A 23,918-nucleotide genomic window follows, 5' to 3' on the forward strand; every position below is an offset into this window, starting at 1 on the left:
CTCAAATTTTTTTTTTTTTTTTTTGAGTAAGTGAAGTTTGAGGGCTTAGACTCATAACCCAAATAGGAGAAATACATAAATAAATTCTTGCAATACCACAAGATATGTGTGTCGACAATAAATTTCACAAATCTATCTCGATATTTGTGAAAAAAGATCGTAAATGATTTTATAATGGTTTTGATAAAATAGAGATATAGATTTAAGTGTAGTCCTCTAATCAACTGTCAAATACAAAATAAAGATGATGACGTGTACATAGTTTTCTTTTGTCCGAGCTTCGGGCATGATCGATTGAGAAGGTTGCTTTGATGATGACTTTATTTTTGTTTGATCTTCTGTAAATTTTCTTTTCTTTCGACTTCACATTTTATCGACTAAGAATGATTTCTTGACTTCCAGAGAAAGATTTTAGACTTGATCTTCTCTTTAATTGGAGTTTGAAACTATTGAAGAATTTACTTCGTCTTGGAGGAAGGTTTAAGAGTTTCTCTTCTCTAGACAGAGAACTTCTTTCTTCTAAGAAAGAATGATCCAATCAATCCCCCCTCCCCCCCTCCCATCCCAGAGGGAGGTTTTAATATTTATAGACTTAAGGATAATTTAACTTCACAATTATACCCCGATTTAAAATATTCTATGAATTAGTAGTGGGCCAAACTCATTTATTTGGATGTAAGGCCCAATACTTAATATGTGGATCACTTAGACTTACTTTGGAACATGGGCTTTATTTTTGAAAATTCAAAACCCCAATATTTAGAAGGTCATTCAATGGGTCTTAATTAAAATGTATAGGCCCAAGTCTAATTTTAGAGACTTTCGGATAATTTAGAAAGTTGCAAAGTCTATTAAAAAAATTTGATGCCTACAACTTGATGTGAGATTTGAGGTCTTTTGTTCTTCTTTTCCAATTGTTTTCAAATTTTCTTGATCACCTGCAGATCACACTCTAATGCCTAAGTCAATTTTTCATTTTGTTGTATCATTTTAAGATGAACAAAATTGTTTACTTGAAACTTCGTCGAATCTTCTTTTATAGGTTTTTAGAGAGGATGAGGTGGTTGACAACCATCACGTTTTGCTCTATTATGTTTGATAATCTTACGACGATGGTTGTCGCCTTTAGGGAATATGTCAAAGAGACATCTTCTAGAAAGCCCGTGTTTTTACTATTGTCTTTTCCCAATCACATTGGGGGAACAACATATGTTTGTCATGTGGTTATGTAGTTCAATATGATTCACACTATGGGGAACAAACTTAATAGAATGGATATGCCTCTCTTCTCATACTAGACTCATCACATCTAATATTTTGCATGGATTTTAAATCATAGGTACTGAGTTGGCTCATTTGAGTCATCTCATATCATAGAAGTCAAATTTTTTAAATTCATTCAATATTAGGTATTTATATTTAAATATTTATAATTTTTATTATAAAATACATCAATAGATCCTCAGTCACAAAATCTATATCTACATAAATAAGAAATATTTAAATGAATAAAAAAAACTTACCTAAACAGTTATCTATTTTTGCAATAAAATTACTTACCTAATCATTTTTTGTTTAAATTTACCAAAACAGTCATATACCCAATTCTATAATTACCTTTATGTCCTTTTGCTGTATATGGATTCATATAAATAACATATGACCGTTTTGGTAAAAATAAATAATTACCAAATCGGATATGTGACAGTTTTGGTAAGCATTAAAAAGAAAGGAAAAAAAAAAAAAAATGAGACTGATTCAGTAATTATTTTTGCAAAATACTAAACTCCTTTGGTTAGAAAAAAAACATCAATAATGCAAAACAAAAGCATTATACTCAACAATGGCATCACCAGACTTAAGATCAAACGTATGAGTCTTGGCGTGAACATAACCTCTAGCAAACCTAAAGAGCCCACTCCCTCCAATAATCGGCATCTCTCTCACCTTAGAGAACACCGTATTCCTCCCTAATATACTTATCGTACTCCCATTATATTTCCCCTCCATAAAAGCGAAATTCATCACCATTAACAACCCAATTTCCTTCTGCGAAGCAAGGCGTAGAGACCTTGAGCTCTTCCAATCAATTTTGAGTCCAATTCTGGCCTTCGGTTAGTGCGTCATCGATCACTGTTACTGCACCGAAGAAAGTTGCGGATTTGAATGTTGATGCTGCGGAGGCGACTTGGACTGCTGTTGCGTTTGAGCCACCAACGACATCGTGCCAGTAGACTCGAAAATGGGTTAATTTCTCCTTTTCAGACCCATTTTTTTGGGGTTTAGGGTTCTTGAGAACTCCTGTGGTTTCGCATCGATGGTTGATGTGAAGGAGAAGATGAAGAAAATAGCGAAAGAAAGAAGGGAATTTGAGCGAATTTTGGCCATTGGAATTTGGAAGAGAAGAACAGGGTACCTCAAGAATTGGGTTTGGGTATCCTTCTCTAATCTTTATATAATGGGTCCCTTTCAGCAACAAACATTTTGGCAAACATTTTGGCAAAACATTTTTCAAAACATGGGTTAGAGGTTTTGGAATGGGCTGATTTTTGGTGAGGATGATCTCTACGGTGAGGAGATCATCCTCACCAAAATCAACTCATTCCAAAACTTCTAGTCCCATGTTTACAAGTTGAAAAATCGTGAACCGTCCATTTTTTGTAAACCATTTTTGATGGGTTAGAAGTTTTGGAATGGGCTGATTTTTGGTGATGATGATCTCCTCACCGTAGAGATCATCCTCAACAAAAATCAGCTCATTCCAAAACCTCTAACTCATATTTTGAAAATGTTTTGCCAAAATGTTTGTCAAAATGTTTGTTGCTGAACATTTCCCTTATATAATATCATATTTTTAAGGCTCTCCGAGTTGACTCAGACGAGTCATCTAGTTTCAACGAGATAAATCGTTTGACTCGGTTTAAATAATTATTTACTAAATATATTATTTTAATTGTACAATTAAAAAGGTTAGAAGATGCTCATTGGTCAATCATAAGATTATGTTTTTATTTAGGTAATATAAATATTAAAATAATTATATATATATATGTATATATATATAGGACCTAATTGATTCAACTTATTTTCATTAACTTAGTTGATATTTTCAAAACATGAGACGTTATATAGGATCTTGGACGAGTCAACGTAAAGGAAAATTGACAATCTTGTTCATGAGCGACACTGAATCATCTTCTTCTTGGATTGATTTTAAAATTATAAAATAACTTGGCTTGATTCAATTTTGAGTTTTCACTTAGCCTGGGATAAATTGTTTGAAAATTTTTGGGATGTTAAAATAAATAAATCTTGATTAGTGATGGGTCGAAGAAGATATTGATTTGGAAGAACATATGGATTTATGATGTCATTGAGATACGGAAAAGTTGTTGTCGTTAAAACAAAATTTTATCTGATTAGAACAAAAAATGAAATATTAAGTAAACGTTTTTAATTTCTTCTCAAAATCAGGTAACTTCAACTTCTAAAACACAATCCTAAATATGTCATACCATGTAAATTATAAGATTATAAGAATTTTCAAAAATAAATTATTATTTTAATAATAAAAAATAAAAACACCGTAGGATTTGAATTTGAAATTTTAGGGTTTAGTGGCCATTAATTTTGAAAGTAAAAAATAGTTTTAAGTAACTTAAATCTGGTCTAGACATGAAGTTTATGGGCTGTCTTATTTAGCATGTGTACCCAACAATTAAGGTATTATTAAGTTTGATCATTTTCCATTTGTTTGTAAGAGAAGACTAAAAGTCAAGGGGGGCATGTCATCAATTTTAAAACACATGGGACATCTTAAATATTCACCAAATCATGGAAGGATACGAGAAAATCACCAAAAATTTGGACCGTTCCTTCCACAAAATTGGTTGGGTCATCAATCAAACCAGGCAGGTCAATTGATTTTTTTTTTTAATTGGATTTTTTTTCGATTGCCTCAACCCATAGAAGTTAAAGCTATGGTCTGGTCCAACCTATTCCGACCGACCAGTTCGGTCTGATTTTAAAACATTGTTAAATAGTACCCATTCTTGTTTTTATCTTCTATTGAAAAAAGATAAGTGTATTTTGGCAGTAATGAAATGAAACTTTTGTGAATGGATTTGGTGATTTTCCCACCATTTGTGCTCACTGCACCCACTTAAAACACATTAGGTAAGTGGGTGCACACTGGGTGCAAATAGCTTTGAGTGTTTCTCCATATATCAAAAATCCCATTAATGTTGTTATTGAAGTATCTATTACATTTATTTCACAAGTATTTATAACTTAACACCTAGTGATAAAAATGCCCTAATTTATTTTAACAAAAAATAAATATTTATTATTTAATATTCAAATGATTAAAATATCCTCATCTTTTCACTTAAAAACAAAAATTTAAAGTTATTACTAGAAAAGAAAATATTGGAAGATATTGACATCTCAACGAAACATCGACCTTAGCAATAGTATTCCCCTACATATATAATTTGAAAAATTACTTAAATGACCCTGATAGAGGGACTTCTTCCTAAATAGTCCCTAAGTTTTGGATGGTCTCTGAATAATCCATTTAGTAAATTTTCTCTCTCTTAATGGTCTCTTAATAGCCTTAGCTATTCAAAGTCATCATTTTCATCCAAAAAAAATTAGATTTTTGACATCTCAATAAAAATAAACTGAACAAGTCATTATCTCTAGTTTTTAGTTGATATTTCCATGTATTTTAGTCGAAATTAAAAATTGAAAATGGTTGGATTTTACCAATGTCGAGTTCCCCACTTTGTATTTAAAAAGTGATGAACTCAATAATAAATAAAGAGCGTCAAGTTCGACAATAAATAAAAAGTGATGAACTCAATAATTAAAATTGTGAACTCGACACTAAATAAAAAAGCATCAAGTTTGATTGATACTAAATAAAAAGCTGTGAATTCAACAGTAAATAAAAAAGTGGTGAGTTCGCCAATAATAATAGACCATTAAGAAATTAAATGTTTACTAAATGTCCTATCAAGTTACCACACAAAACTTAGGGACTATTTAAAAATAAATTCGTCCGCCAAGGTCCTTTGAGTAATTTTTCCAAGTAACTTTCATCCGTTTATGGTTTGGAAGACTCTCAATTTGTGTTTGTCGGTTAGTAGAAATTTAGAAGGGAAAATTACCTAAAGAACCCTCGCAGAGGGACTTCTTTCTAAAGAGTCCCTAACTTTTGGGCAATCTCTTAGTAGTCCATTTAGTAAACTTTTCTTTTTTTAACAATCCATGGACTTCATCTCTCACATTTCTCACGATTGAATGTCTTAACCATTAGAAGTCATCATTTTCATAAAATAAAATAAAATTGGATTTTAGCATCTCAAGCGAGTTTCTGATACTTCATTCCATCAGAAAGGATTTAAGAAGGAAGAAGATGTCATTTTCAAGGGGGTGTCAAATATTTTAAAAATGTATGTAAAAAAACTAGGGTTTTTTCACCTTTTTTTTCTTTGTTTTTGAATGAAAATAGATTGAGAATGGTTTTTTCGATTTGAATCATCTAAAACAAGTTGTTTATCCCAAGTTTTTAGTCAATCTTTCCATGTATTTTAATCGAAAAAACTCTAAATATGAAAATGGGTGGGTTTTACCAATGTTAAGTTCACCACTTTTTAAATAAAAAGTGGTGAACTTGACAATAAATAGTGGTGAGTTCGATAGTAAAATTTTTGAACCTGACAATAAATAATAAGCATCGAGTTCGACAATAAAATAAAAGTGATGAACTCGAAAGGAAACAGTGGTGAGTTTGACACTAAAACTTGTAAACTCAACAGTAAATAAAAAGTGTTGAATTCAACCATAAATAAAAGTGGTGAACTCGACATTAAATAAAAAGGCGGTGAGTTTGCCAATAATGAAATACCATTTAAAAAAGAAAAGTATACTTAAATGTTCTGCCAATCTACCGTCGAAAACTTAGGGACTATTTAGAAATAAATTCTTCCACGTCAGTCCACTAAGTAATTTTTCCAATATATTTTGAGGCCTTGCAACTTAGTAACAAACACCCTAGATCTAATAATGTCATAAGCTCTTTTATCATGTACATGGTTGGAATTAGGGCTGTCAACAAACGCTTTTTGGTTTGGATATAGTAATATCCGAATCCGAATTCAAAATTTTTGTCTGATATTTGAATTCGGATTCAAATCCGAAGGATGTTCTAAAATTCTATTCGAATTCAAATCCGGTTATCCGATTAGAATTCGAATAATTTGTATATTTAAAAAAAAATACAATTTTTCCTTATCCAACTGATTTTTCATTATTAAAAATTTTTATTATGTATTATACTATGTATATAATAAATATATCAAATCAAATAATATATATTATATTATTTATATAAAAAATAAATCAAATAAAATCATATATATTATATATTATTTCAAATCGTATATTATCGGATTCGAAATGTTAATATTTGAATCCATATCTGATAAAGATTCGAATATATAAAACTATCTGAATTCAAATCCAATGTCCAAAATTTTCAAATAATATCCAATTTTTTGAATTCGAATTTGAATTTTTGACTATCCATTGACACCCCTAGTTGGAATGCAAGAGAGTCATAAACATTTGTTCAATAAAATAATCTCACGTGATGATCCAAAATCTTTTCTCACCTTTGTGTAGGGCCCATCAATGGGAATGTCATAGAAAGGCGATCATGTCGACCATGTTAAAGTTAAGCGTGAGGAATTAAAAATGAAAAAAAGGTTAGAAAAATAGTCCATTGCCACAAAGTTGTTGATTCAAGCATAGAGTGGGTAGTTGGATTAGTTCTTTATTCAAGGCAAAAGGCATATCGAGTGTAAACCTATTCTTAATTTTTTTTGGGTAGGTGAAGTTTGAGAACTTACTGATAACCCAAATAGGAGAAATATATAAATAAATTCTTCAATACCACAAGATACATGTGTCGACAATAACTTTCACAGATCTACCTCGAGATTCATGAAAAAATAAATTACAAACGATTTAATAATGGTTTTGATAAAAATAAAGATATAGATCTAAGTGTAGTCGTCTAATCAACTGTCAAATACAAAATAAAGATGATGACGTGTGCATAGTTTTCTTTTGTCCGAACTTCAGGTGTGATCGACTGAGAATGTTGTTTTGACGGTGACTTTATTTGTGTTTGATCTTCTGTAAATTTTCTTCTCTCCGAACTTCGCGTTTTATCGGCTAAGAAGGATTTCTTGACTTCCGGAAAGAGATTTAGGCTTATCTATAATTAAAATATTAATTAAATTTTTTTAAAATATTATACAATAAAAATAATATATATTTTTTTAATTTTGAAAATTAACCAACATGATTTTACTGATGTAATATATAATTTTCTTGGTTTTTTATCAAAATAACCTTAATTATGTTAGACATTTGTAAGATCAAAAATTTATTGTCGAATCACTTCTACTGGGCCTTCTCTGATCATCATAATAGTAAAGAATAAATATTTCAAAAAAAGAAAAAAATTTATCAGAATTTGATTTTTTAGGTCAATCTAAGGAATGATCAAACATTTATGGGCACGGATTTGATTCATCTGAGTTATTTTGTCTTAAATTGATTTATAATTATTAATGACATATATTTATGTTTTATATACATGACGAACATTTGAATTATTAAAAAGTAATTACTTTATATATAAAAATATAATTGATTGATCAAATTTTCATAAATTCAATAAATATTATCAAATCATGTTAGATCTTGTATGAATTGACGTGATGGATGATTTACATTGATCATCTTGATTGATTGCCTTCGAGATTAGGATTACTCGTCGGAATGATCATCTAAATCTCCTATGAATTTTAATCCCCATGATTTGGCTTGCAAACAAGACCTGAAGTTTCATAGATACCACTCACTAGAGTGTAGGATATGAATTTTCAATAAAAAAATATTCTTATTGGTAATATTCTTTGAAGAGCTGGCACTAATAATGGTTTTTGTTTTGGTTTTGGTGTCGATAATAATAATAGTAAAAGTTGGAGGACTACTTCTTAGATTATTATATGATGACGATGGGATGACGTCACATGGAGGACAATCTGGCGTAATGGTCTACACCTAAAATATGAGTCATGATTTTCTGGTTGATGGATACTTGGATTAAGAAAAGGGTTAGAAACATAGATTCAGACAAAATTACAAAAACAGTCATATATTTTTTCAAAATTATTTAATCAGTCATGTTTTTAAATATTTACAAAAAAAAATAGTCATAATAATTTTAATTTTATTGTTTTGAAAACTTAAACTGAATTTACCTTTATGCCTTGAGTAAATAAACAAATGGCAAATGTGATGGAATAATAAATACCCAATTTGGTAAAACTAAATAATTATGAAATCAAATATATAATTATTTTTTATAAATATTATAAAAATGATTGATTTAATATTTTTTGGCAAAAACAATCCATGATTTTCATAAGACACCAAAAGATTTATTATCCTCCAAAAAATAACATATGGTTATCCTTAGGGGTGCAATTTGGTTCGGATTAGTTCGGTTTAGAACAAAATTAAAATCGAACCGACCAAGGTCAGTTCCATTATATAAGAATCAGAATTGAACTGATTTGATCTAGAACCGAACCAACCCAAACTGACCTTAATTCGGTTTGGTTTGGTTCGGTTCCATGGGTTGAAAAAAAATACACCAATTATTCGATAAAATAATGGAAAATACCTTCGTTAGCAATTGCAGATGGAGATAGCCAATCGTCACCTCCGCTATTACTAATGGAGAAGATCAGAGGAGGAGAGAAAAAGAAGGATGGAAGAAGAGACCAGTTGTAGCCTACAGCCCTTAACTGAAAGAGACGATTAATGTGTGTGTGTGTGTGTGAGAGAGAGAGAGAGAAAGATGGAGAGGCGACCTGTCGGCCGTTGGAGTTGAGAGAGCCCGCAGCTATTAGCTCTAGCCACACGCCCGCTGTTGCAAGAGAGAAAGAGAGACCGCCCACCGGAGTTGAGAGCAGCCAGCAGCCCGCAGCTGTAACAGATGACTGAGACGACATAGAGAGAAAGAGAGAGGGTAGTTAGGGTTAAAAAAAAAAACTTATATTATATTTAAAAAACTTATTGGTTCGATTTTTTATTAAGTTTGAACCAAGAATCGAACCGAACCTATCGATTTTTCATTTGTAAAATCCGAAACCGAACCGTACTTAATAAAAATTGAACCAAACCAATCAAAATCACACGGTTTGGTTCGGTTCTCGGTTTGAACTGAATTAACTTGCACCCTTACCCTAACCTCCAAAGCACACTTGAATCGTTTTATCTATGGTGAGATTAGTGACTTTCATCCCGACTTATTGGGATATTAGTATTTTCTGATGGTTTTCTTTTTTAAAAGCAATGTTTTAAAAATTGGATTGGTTGTTAATCGGTATGATTGACCCGGTCAGTCCAAAACGGTCTGACCGGTGAATTTATGTGATTAGACCAAAAAATGAAATATTAAGTAAACATTTTTGGTTTCTTCTCAAAATCAGGTAACTTCAACTTCAAAAACACAATCCTAAATATGTCACACGATGTAGATTACAAGATTTTAACAACTTTCACAAATAAATTAAAAAAAAAAAGCATAATTGGATTTGAATTTGAAATTTTACGATTTAGTGACCATTAATTTTCAAAGTAAAAAAATAGTTTTAATTAATTTAAATCTAGTCTAGACGAAGTTTATGAGTTGTCTTATTAATCATGTGGACCCAATAATTAAAGTATTATTAAGTTTGATCATTTTCCATTAGCTTGTAAGAGAAGACTAAAGGATCAAGGGGGCATGTCATCAATTTTAAAACACATGAGACATCTTAAATATTCACCAAATCATGGAAGGGTATGGGAAAATCACCCAAAAGTTGGACCGTTCTTTTCACAAACTTGATTGGGTCATCAATCGAACCAGGCAGGCCAATTGATTTTTTTTTTTTTTAATTGGATTTTTTTCAATCACCTCAACCCATAGAAGCTAAAGCTTGGGTCTGGTCTAACCTAATCCGATCGACATGTTCGGTCTGATTTTTAAAACATTGTTTAATAGTATCCATTCTTGTTTTTATCTTCTATAGAAACAAGATAAGTGTATTTTGGTAGTAATGAAATGAAACTTTTGTGAATGGATTTGGCGATTTGTACCCACAATTTGTGCCCACTGCACCCACTCGAAACACATTTTAGGTTGGGATGTATAAAGGTAAGTGGGTGCACAGAACATAAACGATGGGTGCAAATAGCTCCGAGTCTTCGAGTCTTCGTAGATATATCAAAATCTCATTAATGTTTTTATGGAAGTATCTATTACATTTATTTCACGAGTATTTATTACTTAACGCCTAATGATTAAAATACCCTAGTTTATTTTAACAAAAAATAAATATTTATTATTTAATATTCAAATGATTAAAATATCCTCATCTTTTCACTCAAAAACAAAAAATTAAAATTATTATTAGAAAAGAAAATATCGGATGATGATAACGTCTTAAATGACCCTGACAAAGGAACTTCTTTCTAAACAGTCCCTAAGTTTGGGATGGTCTCTTAATAATCCATTTAATAAAAAAAAATTTCTCTTAATGGTCTCTTAATAGCCCTAGCTATTCAAAATCATCGTTTTCATCTAAAGAAGTTAGATTTTTAACATCTCAATCGAAATCAACTGAACAAGTCGTTATCTCAAGTTTTTAGTCGATCTTTCCATGTATTTTAGTCAAAATCAAAAATTGAAAATGGGTGGATATTACTAGTGTCTAGTTCACCACTTTGTATTTAAAAAGTGATGAACTCAACAATAAATAAAAAGCGTCAAGGTCGACAATAAATAAAAAGTGATAAACTCAATAATTAAAATTGTGAACTTGACACTAAAGAAAAAAAACATCGAGTTCGATAATAAATAAAAAGTGGTGAACTCAATAGTAAATAAAAAAGCGGTGAGTTCGCCAATAATAACAAACCATTACGAAATTAAATGTTTACTAAATGTCTCATCAATCTACCGCACAAAACTTAGGGACTATTTAGAAATAAATTCTTCCGCTAGGGTCCCTTAAGTAATTTTTCCAATAAACTTTCTTCAGTTTATGACTTGGAAGACTCCCGATTTGTGTTTTTAGGTTAGTAGAAATTTAAAAGGGAAAATTACTTAAAGGACCCTCACAGAGGGACTTCTTTCTAAATAGTCCTTAACTTTTGGGTAATCTCTTAATAATCCATTTAGTAAACTTTTCTTTTCTTAGCAGTTCATGGACCTCAACTCTCACATTTCTCACGATTGAATGCCCAAATCATTTGAAGTCATCGTTTTCATCCAAAAAGAATTGATTTTTTAGCATTTCAATTGAGTTTCAGATACTTCATTCCCCTAGAAAGGATTTTCAAACATTTTGAAGATATATGTAAAAAAATTAGGACTTTTTCACCTTTTTTTGTTTTTTTGTTTTTCTTAGTTTTTGAATGAAAATCGTTCGAGAATGGTTCTTTTGGTTTGAAATCATCTAAAAAAAGTCGTTATCTCAAGTTTTTAATCAATCTTTCCATGTATTTTAATTGAAAAAACTCGAAACTTGAAAATGGGTGGGTTTTACCAATGTCGAGTTCACCACTTTTTAAATAAAAAAAGTGGTGAACTCTACAATAAATAGTGGTGAGTTCAACAGTAAAAATTGTGAACCTGACAATAAATAATAAGCATCAAGTTTGACAGTAAATAAAAGTGATGAACTCAAAAGTAAATAGTGGTGAGTTTGATACTAAAACTTCTGAACTAGACAATAAATAAAAAGCGTTGAGTTCGACCGTAAATAAAAGTGGTGAACTCAACATTAAATATAAAAGCGCTGAGTTCGCCAATAATGAGAGATCATTTAGAAAAGAAAAGTATATTAAATGTCCTCCAATCTACCGTCGAAAATTTAGGGATTTTTTATAAAAAAAAATCTTTCCACGAGGGTCCTCTAAGTAATTTTCCCTATATAATTTGAGGCCTTGCAACCTAAGTAACAAACACTCTAGATATAATAATGGCAGAAACTCTTTTATCATTTATATGGTTGGAATGCAAGAGAGCCATCAATATCTGTTCAATAAAATACATCTCACGTGGTGGTCCAAAATCTTTTAGCATAATTTTTTGTCATCTTTGTGTAGGTCCCATCAATGGGAAGGTCATAGAAAGGTTATCATGTCGACCATGTTAAAGTTAGAAGTGAGGAATTAAAATAGAAAAAAGAAGATCAGAAGAATAGTCTGTTGCCACAAAGTTGATTCAAGCAGTGGGTAGTTGGATTAGTTCTTTATTCAAGGCAAAAGGCATATTAAGTAGAAACTTAATCTCAATTTTTTTTTTTTTTTTTTTTTTTTGAGTAAGTGAAGTTTGAGGGCTTAGACTCATAACCCAAATAGGAGAAATACATAAATAAATTCTTGCAATACCACAAGATATGTGTGTCGACAATAAATTTCACAAATTTATCTCGATATTTGTGAAAAAAGATCGTAAATGATTTTATAATGGTTTTGATAAAATAGAGATATAGATTTAAGTGTAGTCCTCTAATCAACTGTCAAATACAAAATAAAGATGATGACGTGAATATAGTTTTCTTTTGTCCGAGCTTCGGGCATGATCGATTGAGAAGATTGCTTTGATGATGACTTTATTTTTGTTTGATCTTCTGTAAATTTTCTTTTCTTTCGACTTCACATTTTATCGACTAAGAATGATTTCTTGACTTCTAGAGAAAGGTTTTAGACTTGATCTTCTCTTTAATTGGAGTTTGAAACTATTGAAGAATTTACTTCGTCTTGGAGGAAGGTTTAAGAGTTTCTCTTCTCTAGATAGAGAACTTCTTTCTTCTAAGAAAGAATGATCCAGTCAATCCCCCCCCCCTCCCATCCCAGAGGGAGGTTTTAATATTTATAGACTTAAGGATAATTTAACTTCACAATTATACCCCGATTTAAAACATTCTATGAATTAGTAGTGGGCCAAACTCATTTATTTGGATGTAAGGCTCAATACTTAATATGTGGATCACTTAGACTTACTTTGGAACATGGGCTTTATTTTTGAAAATTCAAAATCCCAATATTTAGAAGGTCATTCAATGGGTCTTAATTAAAATGTATAGGCCCAAGTCTAATTTTAGAGACTTTCGGATAATTTAGAAAGTTGCAAAGTCTATTAAAAAAATTTGATGCCTACAACTTGATGTGAGATTTGAGGTCTTTTGTTCTTCTTTTCCAATTGTTTTCAAATTTTCTTGATCACCTGCAGATCACACTCTAATGCCTAAGTCAATTTTTCATTTTGTTGTATCATTTTAAGATGAACAAAATTGTTTACTTGAAACTTCGTCGAATCTTCTTTTATAGGTTTTTAGAGAGGATGAGGTGGTTGACAACCATCACGTTTTGCTCTATTATGTTTGATAATCTTACGACGATGGTTGTCGCCTTTTAGGGAATATGTCAAAGAGACATCTTCTAGAAAGCCCGTGTTTTTACTATTGTCTTTTCCCAATCACATTGGGGGAACAAAATATGTTTGTCATGTGGTTATGTAGTTCAATATGATTCACACTATGGGGTACAAACTTAATAGAATGGATATGCCTCTCTTCTCATACTAGACTCATCACATCTAATATTTTGCATGGATTTTAAATCATCGGTACCGAGTTGGCTCATTTGAGTCATCTCATATCATAGAAGTCAAATTTTTTAAATTCATTCAATATTAGGTATTTAGATTTAAATATTTATAATTTTTATTATAAAATACATCAATAGATCCTCAGTCACAAAATCTATATCTACATAAATAAGAAATATTTAAATGAATAAAAAAAACTTACCTAAACAGTTATCTATTTTTGCAATAAAATTACTTACCTAATCATTTTTTGTTTAAATTTACCAAAACAGTCATATACCCAATTCTATAATTACCTTCATGTCCTTTTGCTGAATATGGATTCATATAAATAACATATGACCGTTTTGGTAAAAATAAATAATTACTAAATCGGATATGTGACCGTTTTGGTAAGCATTAAAAAGAAAGAAAAAAAAAGAGACTGATTCAGTAATTATTTTTGCAAAATACTTAACTCCTTTGGTTAGAAAAAAAACATCAATAATGCAAAACAAAAGCATTATACTCAACAATGGCATCACCAGACTTAAGATCAAACGTATGAGTCTTGGCGTGAACATAACCTCTAGCAAACCTAAAAAGCCCACTCCCTCCAATAATCGGCATCTCTCTCACCTTAGACAACACCGTATTCCTCCCTAATATACTTATCGTACTCCCATTATATTTCCCCTCCATAAAAGCGAAATTCATCGCCATTAACACCCCAAGTTCGTTCTGCGAAGCAGAGGCGTACAGACCTTGAGCTCTTCCAATCAATTTTGACTCCAATTCTGGGCCTTCGGTTAGTGCGTCATCGATCACTATTACTGCACCGAAGAAAGTTGCGGATTTGAATGTTGATGCTGCGGAGGCGACTTGAACCGCTGTTGCGTTCGAGCCACCAACGACATCGTGCCAGTAGACTCGAAAATGGGTTAATTTCTCCTTTTTCAGACCCATTTTTTTGGGGTTTAGGGTTCTTGAGAACTCCTGTTGTTTCGGATCGATGGTTGATGTGAAGGAGAAGATGAAGAAAATAGCGAAAGAAAGAAGGGAATTTGAGCGAATTTTGGCCATTGGAATTTGGAAGAGAAGAACAGGGTACCTCAAGAATGGGGTTTAGGTATCCTTCTTTAATCTTTATATAATATCATATTTTTAAGACTCTCCGAGTTGACTCAGACGAGTCATCTAGTTTCAACGAGATAAATCGTTTGACTCGGTTTAGATAATTATTTACTAAATATATTATTTTTATTGTACAATTAAAAAGGTAAGAAGATGCTCATTGGTCAATCATAAGATTATGTTTTTATTTAGGTAATATAAATATTTAAATAATTATATATATATATATATTTACATGACCTAATTGATTCAACTTATTTTCATTAACTTAGTTGATATTTTCAAAATATGAGACGTTATATAGGATCTTGGACGAGTCAACGGAAAGGAAAATTGACAATCTTGTTCATGAGCAACACTGAATCATCTTCTTCTTGGATTGATTTTAAAATTATAAAATAACTTGGCTTGATTCAATTTTGAGTTTTCACTTAGCCTGGGATAAATTGTCTGAAAATTTTTGGGATGTTAACATAAATAAATCTTGATTAGTGATAGGTTGAAGAAGATATTGATTTGGAAGAACATATCGATTTATGATGTTATTGAGATACGAAAAAGTCGTTGTCCTTAAAATAAAATTTTATCTAATTAGACCAAAAAATGAAATATTAAATAAACGTTTTTAATTTCTTCTCAAAATCAGGTAATTTCAACTTCTAAAACACAATCCTAAATATATCATACCATGTAAATTACAAGATTTTAAGAATTTTCAAAAATAAAATTTTATTTTAATAATAAATAAATAAAAACACCATAGGATTTGAATTTGAAATTTTAGGGTTTAGTGGCCATTAATTTTCAAAGTAAAAAAATAGTTTTAAGTAACTTAAATCTGGTCTAGACATGAAGTTTATGGGTTGTCTTATTAAGCATGTGGACCGAACAATTAAAATATTATTAAGTTTGATCATTTTCCATTTGTTTGTAAAAGAAGACTAAAAGTCAAGGGCGGCATGTCATCAATTTTAAAATACATGGGACATCTTAAATATTCACCAAATCATGGAAGGGTATGAGAAAATCACCAAAAATTTGGACCGCTCCTTTCACAAAATTGATCGGGTCATCAATCAAATCAGGCAGGTCAATTGATTTTTTTTTTAAATTGGATTTTTTTTCGATTGCCTCAACCCATAGAAGCTAAAGCTATGGTCTGGTCCAACCTATTCCGACCGACCAGTTCGGTCTGATTTTAAAACATTGTTTAATAGTACCCATTCTTGTTTTTATCTTCTATTGAAAAAAGATAAGTGTATTTTGGCAGTAATGAAATGAAACTTTTGTGAATGGATTTGGTGATTTGTTCCCACCATTTGTGCTCACTGCACCCACTTAAAACACATTAGGTGAGTGGGTGCACACAACATAAATGATGAGTGCAAATAACTTTGAGTGTTGCTCGATATATCAAAAATCCCATTAATGTTGTTATTGAAGTATCTATTACATTTATTTCAAAAGTATTTATAACTTAACACCTAGTGATAAAAATGCCCTAATTTATTTTAACAAAAAATAAATATTTATTATTTAATATTCAAATGATTAAAATATCCTCATCTTTTCACTCAAAAACAAAAATTTAAAGTTATTACTAGAAAAGAAAATATTGGAAGATATTGACATCTCAACGAAACATCGACCTTAGCAATAGTATTCCCCTACATATATAATTTGAAAAATTACTTAAATGACCCTAATAGAGGGATTTCTTTCTAAATAGTCCCTAAGTTTTGAATGGTCTCTGAATATGGATGGTCTCTGAATAATCCATTTAGTAAATTTTCTCTCTCTTAATAGCCTTCGCTATTCAAAGTCATCATTTTCATCCAAAAAAAATTAGATTTTTGACATCTCAATCAAAATCAACTGAACAAGTCATTATCTCTAGTTTTTAGTTGATATTTCCATGTATTTTAGTCGAAATTAAAAATTGAAAATGGTTGGATTTTACCAATGTCGAGCTCCCCACTTTGTATTTAAAAAGTGATGAACTCAATAATAAATAAAGAGCGTCAAGTTCGACAATAAATAAAAAGTGACGAACTCAATAATTAAAATTGTGAACTCGACACTAAATAAAAAAGCATCAAGTTTGATTGATACTAAATAAAAAGTTGTGAATTCAACAGTAAATAAAAAAGTGGTGAGTTCGCCAATAATAATAGACCATTAAGAAATTAAATGTTTACTAAATGTCCTATCAAGTTACCACACAAAACTTAGGGACTATTTAAAAATAAATTCGTTCGCCAAGGTCCTTTGAGTAATTTTTCCAAGTAACTTTCATCCGTTTATGGTTTGGAAGACTCTCAATTTGTGTTTGTCGGTTAATAGAAATTTAGAAGGGAAAATTACCTAAAGAACCCTCGCAGAGGGACTTCTTTCTAAATAGTCCCTAACTTTTGGGCAATCTCTTAGTAGTCCATTTAGTAAACTTTTCTTTTTTTAACAATCTATGGACTTCATCTCTTACATTTCTCACGATTGAATGCCTTAACCATTAGAAGTCATCATTTTCATAAAATAAAATAAGATTGGATTTTAGCATCTCAAGCGAGTTTCTGATACTTCATTCCATCAGAAAGGATTTAAGAAGGAAGAAGATGTCATTTTCAAGGGGGTTTCAAATATTTTAAAAATGTATGTAAAAAAACTAGGGTTTTTTCACCTTTTTTTTCTTTGTTTTTGAATGAAAATAGATTGAGAATGGTTTTTTCGATTTGAATCATCTAAAACAAGTTGTTATCCCAAGTTTTTAGTCAATCTTTCCATGTATTTTAATCGAAAAAACTCTAAATATGAAAATGGGTGGGTTTTACCAATGTTAAGTTCACCACTTTTTAAATAAAAAGTGGTGAACTTGACAATAAATAGTGGTGAGTTCGATAGTAAAATTTTTGAACCTGACAATAAATAATAAGCATTGAGTTCGACAATAAAATAAAAGTGATGAACTCGAAAGTAAATAGTGGTGAGTTTGACACTAAAACTTGTAAACTCAACAGTAAATAAAAAGTGTTGAGTTCAACCATAAATAAAAGTGGTGAACTCGACATTAAATAAAAAGGCGGTGAGTTTGCCAATAATGAAATACCATTTAGAAAAGAAAAGTATACTTAAATGTTCTGCCAATCTACCGTCGAAAACTTAGGGACTATTTAGAAATAAATTCGTCCACGTCAGTCCACTAAGTAATTTTTCCAATATATTTTGAGGCCTTGCAACTTAGTAACAAACACCCTAGATCTAATAATGTCATTAACTCTTTTATCATGTACATGGTTGGAATTAGGGCTGTCAACAGACGCTTTTTGGTTTGGATATAGTAATATCCGAATCCGAATTCAAAATTTTTGTCTGATATTCGAATTCGGATTCAAATCCGAAGGATGTTCTAAAATTCTATTCGAATTCAAATCCGGTTATCCGATTAGAATTCGAATAATTTGTATATTTAAAAAAAATACAATTTTTCCTTATCCAATTGATTTTTCATTATTAAAAATTTTTATTATGTATTATACTATGTATATAATAAATATATCAAATCAAATAATATATATTATATTATTTATATAAAAAATAAATCAAATAAAATCATATATATTATATATTATTTCAAATTGTATATTATCGGATTCGAAATGTTAATATTTGAATCCATATCTGATAAAGATTCGAATATATAAAACTATCCGAATTCAAATCCAATGTCCAAAATTTTCGAATAATATCCAATTTTTTGAATTCGAATTTGAATTTTTGACTATCCATTGACACCCCTAGTTGGAATGCAAGAGAGTCATAAACATTTGTTCAATAAAATAATCTCACGTGATGATCCAAAATCTTTTCTCACCTTTGTGTAGGGCCCATCAATGGGAATGTCATAGAAAGGCGATCCTGTCGACCATGTTAAAGTTAAGCATGAGGAATTAAAAATGAAAAAAGGTTAGAAAAATAGTCCATTGCCACAAAGTTGTTGATTCAAGCATAGAGTGGGTAGTTGGATTAGTTCTTTATTCAAGGCAAAAGGCATATCGAGTGTAAACCTATTCTTTTTTTTTTTTTTTGGGTAGGTGAAGTTTGAGAACTTACTGATAACCCAAATAGGATAAATATATAAATAAATTCTTCAATACCACAAGATACATGTGCCGACAATAACTTTCACAGATCTACCTCGAGATTCATGAAAAAATAAATTACAAACGATGTAATAATGGTTTTGATAAAAATAGAGATATAGATCTAAGTGCAGTCCTCTAATCAACTGTCAAATACAAAATAAAGATGATGACGTGTGCATAGTTTTCTTTTGTCCGGACTTCAGGTGTGATCGACTGAGAATGTTGTTTTGACGGTGACTTTATTTGTGTTTGATCTTCTATAAATTTTCTTCTCTTCGAACTTCGCGTTTTATCGGCTAAAAAGGATTTCTTGACTTCCGGAAAGGGATTTTAGGCTTGATCTTCTCTTTAATCGGAGTCTGAAACTGTTGAAGAACTTTGCTTCATGTTTGAAAAAAGGCTTGAGAGCTTCTTTCTTCTAAGAGAAATTGATTCAATCGATTCCCTCCCCCCCCCCCCCCCCCCACCTGAGGGAGGCTTTAATATTTATAGACTTATGGATAAATTAATTTTCCAATTATACCCTGATTTAAATCTGATTTAAAATATTTTATAGACTGTTGGTGGGTCAAACTCATTTATTTGGGTTTAAGGTCCAATACTTAATATGTGGATCACTTAGACTTACTTTGGACCATGGGTTTTATCTATGAAAATCCAAAATCCCAATATTTAGAAGGTCAGTTAATGAGTCCTAATTAAAATGTATAGGCCCAAGTCTGATTTTAGGGATTTTCTCAATAATTTAGAAAGTTGCAAAGTGTCTTTAAAAAAAATTGATGCCTACAACGTGGCGTGAGATTTGAGGTCCTTTTGATCTTCTTCGCCAATCGTTTTCAAAATGTTTTGATCACACTCTGATGCCTAAGTCAAATTTTCATTTTGTTGTATTATTTTAAAATGAACAAAATTGTTTACCTAAAACTTCGTCAAATCCTTTTTTATAGGTTTTTAGAGAGGATGAGGTGGTTCACAACCATCACGTTTTGCTCTATTATGTTCGATAATCTTACGACAATGGTTGTCACCTTTTAGGGAATATGTCAAAGAGATATCTTCTAGAATTCCCTTGTTTTTACGATTGTCTTCTCCTGCAAATTCCGAGCTTTCGTAAACTATAATTGCCTTTCCATGAAATGGTGATTTAATTCAATCCCTTCTCCTAGTGTGGATGTATCTTGCTTTTTGCAAGTGGGAGACAAGCCTTAGTGGGTTTATTAGAGTCATTGAGTGTCATGATTGTTCCGTTGAAGTTGATCTCTTCTTGGCCGTATCTTGCTAGCTCGGGATGGATGACAGAGTCTTTGTGCGAGCCGTATGTGGTGAGAGTCGCACGTAAGGTTACGAAGGGGGTTTTCGTCTATATGTGTAGTATGGTGGTTGGGCCTTCCTTCTTTCTTTAGTTATCGAATGATTGAACCTCATTTAATCACATATGAGAAGATGTACCCAGTCCATTTGACTCTCTAGTCAGGACTCAGGACTCTAGTGCATAGAATTTTATATCTGCCCTTTTTAAACATTATCTTTTTTTTTTAGTTGACTCGACAAGTTGGTTCTAACAAATATTAAGTATGAGTTAACTTAGAATTCAATTGATTGAATCGACTTAATGTGTTTTGAAACGTAGAGATCAGACTCTGATCCTCCAACTAACTTAATAGAATGGATGTGCCTCTCTTCTCACACTAGACTCATCATATCTAATATTTTGCATGGTTTTTAAATCATAGATGCTGAGTTGGCTCATTTGAATCATCTCATATCACAGAAGCCAAATTGTTTAAAATCATTCAATATTATGTATTTATATTTAAATATTTATAATTTTTATTATAAAATATATCAATAGATCCTGTCACAAAATCTATATCTACATAAATAAGATATATTTAAATGAATAAAAACAATTAACTAAATAAAACAAAAAAATTACCCCCCCCCTCCTCAATGTTTTCAAATCCTAGAGGTGCCCCTACTTATTGCACTCCTTTTAAAAGATAAGGTGATTTCGAGATACCCCCAATTTTTTAGCAATATTAGAGATAGACCCATGTTTTTAAACTTATGACATGCCCTCTTGACCTAGGTTTTGTTTGAAAGACTAACAATGTCTTTGCCTCCAACTTCTAAGCTAAAAACCCTATGATTTTTCTACTCGAGAATGTGTCATTTTCAAATTGTTTACTTTTAGGGTAAATTATTTTTAACATTTTCAACCTAATGTTCAATCCATCTAATTTATGTGATATAGAAATAACTGATTTTCTATCCAAAAATCCATAATTTTATTTTGAAAAAATTATTTAAAGGAATCTCATGGAGGGACTTCTTTTTAAATAGTCCCTAAGTTTTCAACAATTGTTTGGCAGGACATTTAGTAAACTTTTTCTTTCTAAATAGTCCCTGGACCTCATCTCCCACATTTCTCACGATGGAATGCTCTAAACGTTCAAACCATGGTTTTTAAACTCGGTATTGCGTCTCGTCTCGTTCAACTCAGATACCGAGTCATCTCGGACGAGTTTTTCGATATGTTTGAGACGTCTCGTGAGATAACTCGAAAAATTGAACTGTGAGACGTAAAAATTGGTCAAAAAATGACTTTGTGAGTTGGTCTCGTTCAACTTTGATACCGAGTTAACTCGGGCGATATGTCTCGGTCTCGGACGAGTCTAAAAACCATGGTTCGAACTCGTCGTTTTCATCCAAAATTTGGATTTTTGACATCTCAATTGAATTTCGAAGACTCCATTCCGTCAAAAAGGATTTAAGAAAAAAAAAAGTCATTTTTATGGATTTTTTCAAATATTTTGAAAATGTTTGTAAAAAATTAAGATTTTTTCACTTTTTTTTTCTTAGTTTTTGGATGAAAAACGATCAAATATGGTTAATTCTTTTGGGATGAAATCATTTAAACAAATCGTTATCTCAAATTTTTAGTTGATCTTTCCATGTATTTTAGTTGGAAAACTCGAAAATAAAATATAAGTAGGTTTTACTAGTGTCGAATTCACCACTTTTTATTTTTAAAAATGGTGAACTCGACAATAATTAAAAAAAATGTTGAGTTCGACAATAAATAATAAAAAAAACATCGAGTTCGACAGTAAAAATTATGAACTCGACAGTATGAGGGACCATTAAGACAGAAAAAGTTTACTAAATGTCATGTCAAACTAATGTGCAAAACTTAGGAAATATTTAGAAAGAAACCCTTCCACGAAGATCATTTAAGTAATTTTCCCTTTTATTTTTAAAATGAACCTATATTATTCTTGAGATTTGAAGGTTGAAGAAGATAGAATATCAAGATTGAAGATGAATTTATCCTAAAAATTAATAATCTTCGAAACTATTAACATCTAACTTAAATTATTTTTTACCTATTCAGCATCCGTGGTCTTTAACTTCTTTTGAAAACCTTTGATTTTTCTATTTAAAAAATCTAACATCCTACCCCTCTAAAATTTATATATTGTTCTTGGGATTTTAAAGAATGAAGAACATAAACTCTGAAGAATGAACATGTAGTTGAAAAATAAGATGAACAATGCCCCAAATATTGTTCAATGTGGCTTCTTAAAGCAATTCCAACCATTGGCTTCAAAATAGCATATTCTTCATTTTGAAGCCCCAGAACCACTTTTGAATACCAACCTTCCGAGCTTCAAATCACTATTCATAGTTCTAAAATACCATTCACTCATATATAAAAATTAAAAATTAAAAAAAGAGTTATTACTGCCACCCCAACTTTTACTTATTACCATCCAATTAAAATAAAAGGCATAATTATTTGACTAAGAATAATTAAAAGTTGGGATGCCAATAAAAAAAAATCTCTATTTTTTTTCTTATAAATATTTGTTAGATTTAAGATTTTATATGAATCCAATGTTAATTTTAAACAACTGTTGAAATTATTTCAATTAGAAAGAAACAATTCAAAAAATTTCTTATTCACAGTCAAATATAGTTTAGTACAAATTTCCATCAAGTTTGATTGATTAATGGGTTTGATTTAATTTTTTAAATAATGAATGAAAAGAATTTTAAATTAGTAAAGGACACAAATGATATTTAAAATATATTACATGAAAGAAAATGAGTAAAAATGACATTTATTTAAAAAAAATGATATGATTGATATTTATATAAAGAATGAACAGTGATTTGCAGTCTCAAGACTTCAAAATGAGGTCTGGCTGGAATTTGTTTAGGGGCTCCATCTCTAAAATTAATAATTTTGAAGCCCAGTTGGAGTTTCTCTCAAGAGTGGTATATAAAGAATTTATTGGACGGTCTCATTTGATGGGACACTGATGGTCAAACTTCATCAAAGCACGCTTTTCTTAAAAGACACCAACAGAAAAGACAATGGAAAAGAGACAGGGAGAGAGCTACTATTAACACACAAACTTTTACTTATAACACACTAATCTATCAGTTCAAAGAATTGGTGTGTTTTTAATAAAATTTGGTGTGCTGGTCGAATATCTCAGAAAGAAAAGGCATCAATAATGGAAGATGATGCTATCCTGTATGTCATGAATACATGGCCCACCTATTGGTGAATCCACATAAACATAGCTTCAATGGTCGTTCTATTCATGTGATTTGGAAAGAAATTTACAGGTTTTATTAAATGTCTGTGGCTAAAAATCAATGAACCCTAAATCCATGATGAGAAAATGGTCAATCCAACAGTTAGGAATCTCTTATCATATTGATTTATTATCAGGCCAGCTTGGCTCCCTCCGAATGCTTTTGTGCGGAAGGACTAATGAGATATTGACGTGTGGAAAGATTAGACGTATAGCTCGATATGAAACTAAGGTTCATGATTTGTCGCTCGATATGAAACTCAGTTCATAAGGGTAGCTGAATGGCTCAGAATTCGATTCTTGGTTTGTTTA

The 23,918-nt window shown here is 30.9% G+C and overlaps 2 pseudogenes; both read right to left on the minus strand.

Annotated features, from left to right (window-relative positions):
- Positions 1 to 1,738: 1,738 nt before the first annotated feature.
- LOC147386886 (dirigent protein 22 pseudogene) lies at positions 1,739 to 2,462 on the minus strand (annotated as a pseudogene).
- An 11,698-nt stretch (positions 2,463 to 14,160) lies between these two features.
- LOC147386887 (dirigent protein 22 pseudogene) lies at positions 14,161 to 14,857 on the minus strand (annotated as a pseudogene).
- Positions 14,858 to 23,918: the final 9,061 nt, after the last annotated feature.

This window comes from Akebia trifoliata, chromosome 14 (genome assembly GCF_017979445.1).
Source record: "Akebia trifoliata isolate Shusen 1 chromosome 14, ASM1797944v1, whole genome shotgun sequence".
NCBI lineage: Eukaryota > Viridiplantae > Streptophyta > Magnoliopsida > Ranunculales > Lardizabalaceae > Akebia > Akebia trifoliata.